This window comes from Sinocyclocheilus grahami, unplaced genomic scaffold (assembly GCF_001515645.1).
Source record: "Sinocyclocheilus grahami isolate Dianchi unplaced genomic scaffold, SAMN03320097.WGS_v1.1 scaffold39.1, whole genome shotgun sequence".
Classification (NCBI taxonomy): Eukaryota; Metazoa; Chordata; class Actinopteri; order Cypriniformes; family Cyprinidae; genus Sinocyclocheilus; species Sinocyclocheilus grahami.
The window spans coordinates 3,737,643-3,747,032 of record NW_015505218.1 but is presented as its reverse complement, the minus strand read 5'-3'; the positions used below and the strand labels follow the sequence as shown (position 1 = coordinate 3,747,032).

Sequence of the window (9,390 nt, the reverse complement as noted above, 5' to 3'; positions counted from 1 at the left end):
CACAATTATGACTGGCAGCCGACAGGTCCAATCAGGAACCTAAGAGCGAGGCAGCAGAAAAAAAAAGACGAGAGGGTGGGTGGGAAGGAAGAAACACATATGCATAGCACGTAACACTATCTCTGAGGCCTAACACTACTTCTTAATTTCACAGATAAATTCTTCTTCCTGCAAACAAGAGAAAATATGTCAATAACAACGTTAACACTTCAAACTATACCCACCTTTGCCTTCAAACAGGAGTCGTAGCGTCAATACGTTTTTTATTGTATTTATATTGGGCTATGTGTGGTGAGAGCTGTGTGAATAAAATTGCTGATTTAGCATGAAATGTGCTCTGCATGTTCTTTTGAGTGAAACCCAGGGCCACAGGCCTGATGGATTTTTGCTGAACCATGTTTTCAACATGCAGAACCTGTGGGCCTGCAATATTGTATCGGAGCATGGCTCTAATGGTGGCAAAGGGAAAGTGCAATACTGAATCTATGCTGTAGGAAAATCAATATGGATCTACCGTATGGGTTTAGGTAAGAAGAAAAATTCTCAGACATGCATCCCAGTGAAATATTATTTCTCCTCCCTCCTCTTTTTTTTTCCTGTTAGAGTGATCATAAAATTGTGTGCCCTCTTTACAGTATCGATCAGTCAATAAAGGACTTCACTGACCAAATGGTGAGTACATTATCAGGTCATAAGTACACCTTAGTAGAAATAAAAGCTTTCCTCACTGTGCTAGGAGGGTGGGTGTAAATGCCATTTTGGAAGTCCAGATCAGGGACATACTGTATTCTGTAACTTCCCATATGATTCATGCAGAAGGACTAAGCATTAAAAGCCTCCTGGCATAGGGTGTAAATCATCAAAAATTAAAATCTATTTTAAGTGTCCACCTTTGACTTGCCATCATTTACGCTTAATGTGTTTTAGTATTCTGTCATATGATTTGCATCAAGAAAAGAATTGCAGTGCTTAACGAGTCCTTTTCTCTCATATACTTTTAAAAGAATATAAATTAACAGTATTTGTGGCATAATTTCGATAACAACTCTATATATATATATATATATATATATATATACAGTGGGTACGGAAAGTATTCAGACCCCCTTAAATTTTTCACTCTTTGTTATATTGCAGCCATTTGCTAAAAAAATAATGGAAATACAAAAATCATGTAGTCTCCCATTCATCACTATAGATCTTTACCCCTACTATGATGAAATGTGAATAAGGTCCGCTGTAAGTGCCACAACAAAGAGCTTAGCTCTTAAATATTCATACAGTTGGTTTGATTGTTTTTCAGATTAAATGATGTGGAAACCACGTCTAATGTGAGTAAATAAGGCAACATCCATTTATTTCCTGCCATTTCACATATCATTGATCCTTCCTTGGATGTACATTCATTAACATGCATAATTAAATTTTCTCCAGAATATGACGCCACTCAAGGGGATATGATTTAAAAAGCAAATGACTGAGTGATGTGCAACTGATCGCAAGGTCATCATGGGCTATCATTGTGAAGTTCAGGTAAGCAAAAGGGCCCTTCACTCCAACTGAGACCCCTGGATGTCTCATTTTCTCGGGTTAAGTTAGCGGTTGAGCAGGAGGAGGTTGTGTTCTACTTTGAGGAGGTGCTTATTTACATGGCTGACACACTGGGATCACCTTCAAAGTGGCTCGTAATGAGATGGGACAACTTGAGGAGGGAGGCCGGCCGCTGCATGTGGTGCAGGGGACAAACGGGGAATGCACTGAATTATAAATGAGTTTTCTGCACAAGAAATGTGACAGTTAGCTTTAATTCCCCATTTAGCCGGAATAGGCTTAGACAAGATTGTGCTAACTAATCAATAGAGCCCCGCCACAAATGTTCTCGGTGCTCTTCTAGTCCTCAGACAGGCCAAGACTCGGATGCAATGAACGCTACCCAGCTCTGATTTGCCTTTGTGTAACTCTGTATGGGCATGACTTTTATGTATTTATGGATCTGTAAGCACTTTACACCATGAATATGGATTTTTCAGATCAGATCTCACTGAAGGAATTTCCCCTGGTCCGCGCTGAAACTGAACTTTACCTGATCCTGATCTTGGTCATATTAATATATATATATATATATACAGTGGGTACGGAAAGTATTCAGACCCCCTTAAATTTTTCACTCTTTGTTATATTGCAAAATATATATTGAGCACAGTGGCCTCCATAATCCTTAAATGGAAGACGTTTGGGACGACCAGAACCCTTCCTAGAGCTGGCCGTCCGGCCAAACTGAGCTATCGGGGGAGAAGAGCCTTGGTGAGAGAGGTAAAGAAGAACCCAAAGATCACTGTGGCTGAGCTTGTATGTATATACATGTATGTATATACAGGTGCATCTCAATAAATTATAATGTCATGGAAAAGTTCATTTATTTCAGTACTTCAACTCAAATTTATGAATCTAGTGTATTAAATAAATTCAGTGCACACAGACTGAAGTAGTTTAAGTCTTTGGTTCTTTTAATTGTGATGATTTTGGCTCACATTTAACAAAAACCCACCAATTCACTATCTCAACAAATTTGAATACTTCATAAGACCAATAAAAAAAAACATTTTTAGTGAATTGTTGGCCTTCTGGAAAGTATGTTAATTTACTGTACATGTACTCAATACTTGGCAGGGGCTCCTTTTGCTTTAATTACTGCCTCAATTCGGCGTGGCATGGAGGTGATCAGTTTGTGGCACTGCTGAGGTAGTATGGAAGCCCAGGTTTCTTTGGCAGTGGATCTGCATTATTTGGTCTGCATTATTTGGTCTCTTGTTTCTCATTTTCCTCTTGACAATACCGCATAGATTCTCTATTGGGTTCAGGTCTGGTGAGTTTGCTGGCCAGTCAAGCACACCAACACCATGGTCATTTAACCAACTTTTGGTGCTTTTGGCAGTGTGGGCAGGTGCCAGATCCTGCTGGAAAATGAAATCAGCATCTTCAAAAAGCTGCTCAGCAGAAGGAAGCATAAAAGGCTCCAAAATTTCTTGGTAAACGGGTGCAGTGACGTTGGTTTTCAAAAAACAAAATGGACCAACACCAGCAGATGACATTGCACTCCAAATCATCACAGACTGTGGAAACTCAACTCTGGACTTCAAGCAACTTGGGCTATGAGCATCTCCACCCTTCCTCTAGACTCTAGGACCTTGGTTTCCAAATGAAATACAAAACTTGCTCTCATCTGAAAAGAGGACTTTGGACCACGCCCCACTGTATATGCGTGTATATATATACACGTGTATATATATATGTATATATATATATATATATATATATATATATGTGTATATATACGTGTATATATATATGTATACATACATACATACATACATATATATATATATATATATATGTACATTGGAACCAAAGTACCGTTATGACAAATCAGTCACTTTGTAGCCGTCTTGTAATGCTCCTAGGTAGCTGTTTTCTATAGATATAGGCTACAGCTCCTATCTACTTAAATGGAGAAAGATCAAAATCTTCAAAACTGCTTTTAAATATTATATTTCAATAATCTATGTGAAATCAGCAATAATATCTAGCAATGGTATTATTATAAAATTATTTTTCTCATTCATTTTCCTCTCTGTCTCCTCCCTTATATCCTTTATTCATTGTATTTACATAATAGTACTGCTAGAGCTTGCCCTTATTTCTAAATGTGTACAAAAATAGTGCTGACAAATGTTTTAAAATTGATACAAAACTTTCAATTTATACAATAAGAATAAGGCATGTTCAGTGTAAATCACCCAATCTTAATCTTTTAAAGAAACCATTGTTTTTAGCTGTAAGATAATGGGTTCCCAGTACAGCACTGATTAGCTCATGTTTTAAGTACTGAAAAGTGTATAAATGTTGCAACGCTGTTTTTAAACTTAAACTAATCAACAATAAATCTAAAACCACAGCAATGTTCTACAGTGCAATATATAATGGCCAGTAGCACCAGTGCTCACTTGTAAAATGTTAAGAGGCCTACAGTATATTGCTTTGTTTATCAGCCAATTTATTTTTCTTATGACTAACCATTTTAAAAATAATAATAATAAAATAGAAAATAAAAATTGTAAAAAGTGAGAAACTTTCATGAGAAAGGGGTCCAAATACATTCCAGATATAATGCTGAAAATATATGTCATGGTAGTGGACATAATTGTTCAACTAAAAGCCTTTGTTATATAACATAACTGAAAACACAGAACTGGAAATGTAGTTGTTGTGAAATGCCTCAAACAAAACCTACTTTCAAAGAGTGATTGCACTATATCTTAGTATAGTACACTTAGTACACTTAGCAAATCCAGTGATTGATTAGTCCTCAAAAGAGTTTGTCATCTTTGAACTTTGTAAACACTGTTTCCAGGCAGATTGATCTGGGAGTTGTGTATCACATATTGTAGTTTAGTGGTCCTGTCTTGGTTAGACTAGTGTACAATTTCAGTATCAGTAGAGGTTCAGTCATTGGCTGCTTAATGTGCTTTTTTGTGGAATTCAAATTTTTTTAAATGCAAAGACATCTTGGTAATTGTTCTGATTCTTTCTAGAAATACTTGAAATCAGGTCCATTTTAGTAAAGTGTAAAGGGGCCAAACATCCTTCATAGTGAAACATGCAAAGCTTTTCTCTGACCTTGGCTTCATCAGTTGGGATTGTGGGTTGTGTAGCTGTAGTGGAGGGAAAAACTTCATCAAATCTCCAATGACTTGTGTTAAATTCAAATGTGCTCCTACAAGCACAAGAGATGAAGCAGACTGCCATTCACAGGGCTGAGTGATACGGCACCCAGCACTCTGACAGGACGGCAATCGATCCCTGCAAACCTTGTCTTTATAAAAGGCATATGAGAAAAAAAAGGGGGGGGAAAAAAGCTCTAATAAACATCTCTTTAACTTGGCTTGCTCACAACAAAGCTACTCTTTCTGTCAGCCAGAGCTGCCTCAGAAAAAAAGATGCACATGTGATCAATTATGGATGCGCTGTCTCCTACCCCTGGAGTTGGCGAACACATTAGGTAATGCAGGAGCTCAATTTAACTAGATGGGCTTGTTAATGTGTCCCGCTGGGAAAGGCCTCCGGTTCCTTTTGAGTTTCCTCTTGAACGGGGAGGGAAAATAATGTTTGGAGATGGTAGATGAGAGAACACTTGGAGTTGGTACAGCGTCCCAAAGAGAGGGCCACCCTTCTACGCTCAAGTCAAGGACGCACGAGTGGGCATCGGGTATAAACAGTATCAAGGACATCGGTTGTGTTCTAGGAACCGTCTGCTGATTAGACTTTAGCTCTTTTATTCATCGGAGGTTTAAATTAATGATGCCCATGTTCTAGTTTTTAACTTCTGGTGGTTTTAAAATGTTGTCAAGTGTGTGGTTCCATTTATTCATTGTTTCACTTGAACTTTTAAAAAGCAAGGAGAGACCGCAAGGCTTAGTAATGATGCAATATGTGTTCTTATCCATTATGATATATTAAACAAACAAGACTGGAATGTCATTTTTGTTTGTCCACGTTCAAGAGGAACCCAAAACCTATTATTTGTCATTTCTGGAACATTTGCTTTGCACTAAATTGAGGTTTAACTCAAGGTAGTGACCCAGACACATGCAGATGCAGCCCTTGCCGAGAAAAGTATGATCTTTCTCCTGTCCTCTGAACTCCATGATTGGCCTTTGTAGAGAATCTAAAAGGACCTCAATTAGTGGGCTGAGAAAGCGCCTGATGGAATGAGAGTGCGGTCTGTGAACTCGCTCTGCATGCGTCCGCTAATGCAGGCTCCGGTTTGGGTCCGTGCTCTCATCTCTAATGTGAGCCGCGTTGCTCTTTGAGTGACATGCCATATGCAAAAAATGAGACCAGGCTGGTCCAGGCTTTTTAATGTGACCAGTTCCTTGGGACCGGGATCTGAGTGGTAATTGCAGACTGACGGAGGGGAGGTGGCAGGTGTGACTGTCAGCTCTAATCAAGCCCTCGTGCCCAAAACCCATGATCCTTCAGGAGCAGGGAAAAAAGAGTGAAAATAGAGCGCTCACTTTCCACCGCCACATCCATTTCCTCTCACCCCTCCTGCGCTCGTCCCCCGACTCTGTTTTCACCTTTCTCTTCTCTACCTTAGCCTGTGCTCTTTCACCCTTTCCACACCTGTCGACTCGATTATGGAAATTAGCATTTGTGACGGAGCTCTAAAAGGCAGATTAGCAAGAGGAAAGGCTTTTTATTGTGACATGGCTATTCCATTGGGGGACCAGAGGGTGGAATTTGCACATCATTTGGAGGGGGGGGGGCCTTATGTTTCCTTAGTCTGGTTGGGAAGAGATGTAGAGTGTTTTTTTAAGGGGATGGGGTATGGGTGCACGACAGGACGTCCCGTTGAAGGAGTCTTGCTATATCAGTAGCCTATTCCAGATCAGAGCATACATTGTTTTAATACAATATCACATGTAATATTAGTCTTTGACTTCCATAATCTCCATTAAATGCAAACAATGAATGCCACAAAAAATGTGATATGCACATTTTTGTAATTTATTATTGAAGGAATATTCCAGGTTTAATGCAAGTTAAGCTCAGTCGAAAGCATTTGTGGCATAACGTTGACTACCACAAAATATAATCTGAAAAGGTTAGTAATAATTATTTTTTAAATCAAAACAATGCTAAGATCTATAGTTTAAATCTTGTGGCTATACATTTTAAGGGGCTCACTGAGACATAAAACGTTGCTTTTTTTGAAGAATAAATGCCAAGTCAATTGTTTTTTAAACCACAAATGCTGACGAAAGAAAACTCAGGATATTCCTTTAATGCAGTAAATAAAGAAGAATATCTATCTATTTACGTATCTATCTATCTATCTATCTATCTAGCTGTCTATCTATCTACTTTACTTGGTTTGTCACACAAGTGGTCAAGTTCAAGAGCTTGTAAAGGCAAGGCAAGTTTATTTATATAGCACATTTCATACAATTGTAATTCAAAGTGCTTTACGTATAAAAAAAATTATCATAAAATAATCACAACAGATGCATAAGAAATAAGAATAACAATAAAATCAAAGAATAAAAAAGTGATTAATACTTGATATAAAATGTATTTAAACTGTTAAGAATGTAAAGATAAGGATACATAAAGAAAAAAGATGCAATGCAATCAGCCAGATTTAGCACAGTGCCCATTCGTTAAATGCATAGTTTGGATTTGAATATGGCAACTGTTGGAGCACATTTGATCTCTTCTGGAAACTGGCTTCTGCTCGGGTGGCATAATAGCTAAATGCAGACTCTCCTTGTTTTGAGTGACCTCTTTTTTACTGACTTGATCCTAATGATCTGAGTGTTCATTTAGGTTTATATTAGATGTGCATATGTACAATTTATTGAGGTCCTAGGTCAGTAATTGATTTATAAATAAGTAGTAGTACTTTAAAATCAATTCTAAATGTAACTGGAAGCCTGTGATATGCTCAGATTATCTGGTTCTGCTCAGAATCCTGACAGCAGCATTCTGGATGAGCTGCAGCTTTCTAATGGTCTTTTTAGGATGTCCAGTGAGGAGTCCATTACAATATTTCACCCTGCATGGACAAGTTTGTCCAAGTCTTGACTGGAAATAAAGCATCCAATTATTGCAGTTAATGCTTTGACTTGACTACTGAAACTATAAGGTCAGGCTCCAAAATCACACCAAGATTCTGGACTTGATTTTTTTTGTTGTTACCCCTAGAGTCTACATTCACCTTGAGAATTTTGTCTTTGATTCTAAAGACAGTGACTTTAGTTTTGTCTTTGTTTAGCTGAAGAAAGTTTTGGCATGTGTACGTGTCAATTCCATCAATGCATTGGCACAGAAAGTCATTAGGAAATAAGGCTATGTAAATCTGTGTGTCACCTGAAGCACTCTGGTACTTTCTCATTATTTGGCTCAGTGGGACCATATACAACTTGAACAGGAGTGGTGCAAAAATGTAACCTTGTGGGACTCCACAAGTCATTGATGCCTATGTTCACATAGTAACCCCCTCCCTTTTAAGTATGACATGAGAAGGCAAGACAATGACAAGATGAGATCTGAAGTCTTGGGTGATGATACTATTGTATAAAGCTTTAATTTTTCAGAAAGACTTGATTCATTAAAAATGCACTCTGTCCCATTTCGCTGACAGTCTTTAAATATTGTAACTACCACATATCAGACTGCATTTCACTGTATTGTGATCCACTACTTGGAGACTGTTTAACCCAGGGTTAGAGGGAGATTGTCGCCTTGGCCTCTTTCCCACATCAGCTCCTGCTTCTCAACATCTGAGACCTGAGTTCTCTTCTTCATCTTTTGGCAGCTTTGTAAAGGCAGTCACTCAGCAGGAGGGCTTTGATCCAATGGTGACCACAAACTGTGCGTCAAGCACTCAGTTTAACTCTGACCTGGTCTGACATAAACATTTACGGCAGTGAATAAATAATAGTAAATAGTAAGTAATTGTTATGTTTTGTCTAAGAATTGTTTTTTGTTTTTTTATTACATTTGCTTTCATGTTTGAAGGCTATATGAAATTTTAATATTTGTATTATATTTGGTTAGACACAGTAGAGAGAGGTCAGGAAATAATTAACGAACTGGATTAGAAAATATCACCAACTATATTCAAACTTGTGGTTTCCACGTGTGGGATGTGGACCGTTTTAGAAATGTGAGATATATTTGAGCCTTTAAGATCATTTATAAAAGGACATTCTATAAAGTTGTGTCTATAATTATACTAATGTTGCAGGAAGGAATGTTTCATTGTATAATTGTATTTCTATTGCTTTCTATAAATCTCTTTCCTTCATACTGTCATAAGATCATTCCCGAAAGGTTTGGGTGTCTGATTGGCCAGGCTGGTCATGTCTGGTGCTTCGTTGAACTACATGTGGAGGAAAGCAAGTATTGTGTAGAATATAAAATTTTTCTGCTGAGAAAGCCAGAAGGTCAATATCTCATGTCTTTGAAGACGAGGTAGTGGAGTTGCTGTTTTTTTGGAATTGGTAAATTTTTGTTAAGTTACATGAAAAACTAAACCCATTTCTGTCTTAAATTTAATTAAATTCATTTCACTATGTATTTACTCTAAGTGCTGTTTATTTGTAATAAACATGCAACTGTCTTGTGTAAATACATTTTTATGCCATTTTGAAAGTTTGATAATCATGCATGGTTCTCAAGAACATTAACTGCTAACTTTGCATGTAGGAATTTGGTTCTGCATCTAGTTTGTAAAACCGTTCTGGTTATCTAGTCATAGTGCTTAACAAAACCAGAAATATTGGTTGGAAACAATATACAATTCAATCATACAGCAAAATATGAATT

General features: G+C 37.6%; 1 long non-coding RNA gene across 1 annotated transcript; it reads left to right on the top strand.

The window, feature by feature from the left end:
• The first annotated feature begins 423 nt into the window (after window positions 1-423).
• Window positions 424-1,510, top strand: LOC107581948 (uncharacterized). Its single transcript, XR_001608881.1, has 4 exons — window positions 424-527; window positions 636-672; window positions 1,304-1,331; window positions 1,435-1,510. It is a non-coding gene; the product is annotated as an uncharacterized lncRNA (long non-coding RNA).
• Window positions 1,511-9,390: the final 7,880 nt, after the last annotated feature.